This window comes from Belonocnema kinseyi, chromosome 8 (assembly GCF_010883055.1).
Source record: "Belonocnema kinseyi isolate 2016_QV_RU_SX_M_011 chromosome 8, B_treatae_v1, whole genome shotgun sequence".
Lineage (NCBI taxonomy): Eukaryota > Metazoa > Arthropoda > Insecta > Hymenoptera > Cynipidae > Belonocnema > Belonocnema kinseyi.
In genome coordinates, this window is record NC_046664.1 from 142,408,575 (window position 1) to 142,411,836 (window position 3,262).

Consider the following 3,262-nt stretch of genomic DNA (forward strand, 5'->3'; position numbering starts at 1 on the left):
TAAATATTCTGGTGGCACATCCGGAAAAAAATCATGAATGGTATTTACTTTCTAATTGTTTATATATGCACCTATAGTTATTCTACACTCAATTCTTAGATAATTTACTTTAATTATTGTTAAAGTTTGATCTTGTTCGTAATGTTAATTTTCTCCTACACTGAGAAAAAAATACTTCTGAATAATTAGAATATTGGTTTAAAGCATTAAACGGTGCCTACGCGTTCGAAAAGTTTAATTGTATAGTACACTGTCATAATTTATTAGCAGAAATATTAGATTCAAAGACGGAAAATATTGATTTAAATGCAAAATACATTTGTTTTTCAGAAATCAAATCTAAAGAATTTACACCTTCTTTAACTTCTGACACATACTCCTCCGTTTTCTCGTATTTTTATTGACATTAATACTTACCTATATACTCCATACATTATTCTTAAATAATGTTATCCCATCAGGTGTTATCCCATCAGTTATCCCATCAGGTGTCACAGCACAAAAAGAGCACGATAATAGGCAATTAAAAAATCTAGCAGTTGAAACTCTAGGTCAAATCAAGAAATTTATACGCAGCACGAGAGATACGTGTTGATTACCTCGGCATCATATTGCAACTCTCTTATCAGGTGAATATCGCAGGCGTTTTTGGATTTATTTCCTAAGATGTCATGAGTTTTAAGTAGGGCATAACCTATTTCCCTAAACGTATGAACGGTTATGCAAAGATCTCACTAGTTAGTGGGTTAATTTCAGGTTCCGCCCTGCTCTAATACTGTGAACTTAACCGAGCGAAATTTCCAAGAGCTCCCACGAACTTTTTCCGTGAGTCTTCTTGTAATTTAACTTTAGGCCACGCTTTCTGTCAACAGACAGGAGGCATTGCCAACGCTACATAGGAAAATCCACAGGAGACTTACCAAAAAGAGTCCGTCGGGGCACTTGGAAATTTCGCCCGGTTAAGTTCACGGTATTAGAGCACAGCAGCGCTTGCTGTTAAATCCAGTTACTTTTGGCATTATTGCAGGTCAGCTGAGATTATTTTCCATGGGTTTTCATCGTGCGATTAAATATCCAAGAGAAATGCTTGCCATTTAAAGAAGAAAATTGTTCACACGCTAATGCCTAGATTTTCCTTTCCGTCTAAAATTAAAGAAATTATGTATCATAGAAATACTAGACACTTTGAGATCAACGAAATGTATTTTCAAAGTTGATATAAAACTAGCTTATTTGCGAATCCCGCTGTAAGAAAGTTCGAAGCCAATCACAGCATTCACAGTCCCTGGAAAGAGAATGTATCATTTTAAAAGCATGCCATTTGGCTAAACAAAGCTTCAGCCACTTTCCAGAGACTGATGGTTAAGTTATTACTCTAGACTTGAAGAGAAACGTTTTTTTGTTGGTATTTAGATGCAATTTTTATAGTAACTTAAAATATAAACAATATTAAAAAATTACAGTGCATAATAGGAATGGCAAGTTGGTATAGAAAATTTATCCCACACTTTGCCAAAACAATAGAACCGATGAAGAGACTAATTTAAAAAGATAAGCGATGGGATTGGGGATTAGAACAAAATGAGTCATTCCAGATTTCACGCAACCCTTTTAAATCGAAACAGACGCGAGTAATACAGGGTTGGGATCCGTAGTTACGCAAACAGTTAACGGCGTAAATTACGGAACCGCTACGCAAGTAGAAGCTTCATCGACGCAAAACCTCGATACTTGCCATCTGAAAAAGAATGCCTAGTGGTGGCATGGGCTATAAGAAACTTCAGGTCATATTTAGAAGAATACATTTTTAAAGTCATCGCAAACAACTTAATGTGCCAGATTGGCATTAAAACTAATTTATTATGACTACAAAGTCATGTATCGAAAAGGAAGCTCAAATTTTGTCCCTAATACTCTTTTCGAGATCAGGAGAACCAGAAAAAAATATCGCGTACGCGTTAGCTAGTAGCCTAGAAAACCCATGAAAATTCATCAACCTCCAGAAAACTATCAACACATGGTTTAAAAGAAAATCACGATGACATACAGGCAGGACATTTAGTTTGCGAAAAAACGCACGCAAGAATTTCAGCATATTGCTGCTGGCCAGGGATGTGTTTTGAAATAATCAAATAGGTAAAAAATTTCAAAATCTTTCAGAGAACCAAACCGAGCAACCAAGCGAAATTAGAATTGATGGGAGACATCATGGGCCTGTTACCGATTTCGAGAAAAATAAAGAACATATATATTAGTCTTTGCATATTTATTTATAAACTGGATGGAAATAATACCGATTAAAAAATCTAAGGGCATCACAATAGAGTCGAAATTTGAGGAACGAGTCATTTCGCGTTGGGGAATACCGCTGATTCTCCACACTGGTAATTGAATAGAATTTGTAAATAATACACTAAGAGACTTGACAGAAAAATTCCGTATCAGGCACACGGAAACGCCAAAATATTACCCACAGGCAATAATAACCAAGCGATTCAATAACACAATTAAACAAGTAATTGAAACCTATTTAGATATCATTGCTAACCAATCATATCGTCGCTAACCAACTTGAAACCAGACGACGAAGAAGCGGTGGGAGCGGAGATGTCACCACCCACCAACTACTTAAATTTAAAAAAGATCGTACCAGCACAACCTGCAAGTAAACAAATATTTCGAAACACAAATGAAAAAACTAAAATCAAAAGCAATGTAAGAAAACAGAAAAATACGAGAAAACTAGAACAAGAGGGATGTCCATCATGGGAACGCACTCTAAAAATAAGAGACGAAAACACGACAAAACAAAAAATCGAAGACAACGAAGTCTAATATCAAAAAATGATGGTAAGAGCCTTCGTCCATCACGGTAGGAACGAAGAGCAGAAAGAAAAGAAAAAACAAAGAGTGGAAAATGCTTTGAGAGCAAAATAACAAAGATAATCAAAACCAAAAAACTGCCTATAAAAAATGAAAACCCCATGAATAAAGTCGTTCTTATACCACGCAAATACGTAGAAAATACTTATAACTCGTGCAATTAAAATAAATGCATTATTTATAAAAGTCAATATCCACTTATTGTGTCTCACCTCTCGCTTTAGTATTCCGTTTTCTAATTTCCTTCCTCGGAATTACTCCCGCAATAATGAACAATACATATACGAGGGTGGATTGATAAGTTTCCGGCCTGACCAAGAAAAACAACGTTTTTAAGAATTTTTTTTTTATTTCTCAACATAATCTCCTCCAAGGCTGA

General features: G+C 35.3%; 1 protein-coding gene across 6 annotated transcripts in view; it reads right to left on the reverse strand.

Annotated features, from left to right (window-relative positions):
• LOC117177865 overlaps positions 1 to 3,262 on the reverse strand; it is a 670,262-nt gene that overhangs the window by 509,853 nt on the left and 157,147 nt on the right. The window lies entirely within an intron of this gene.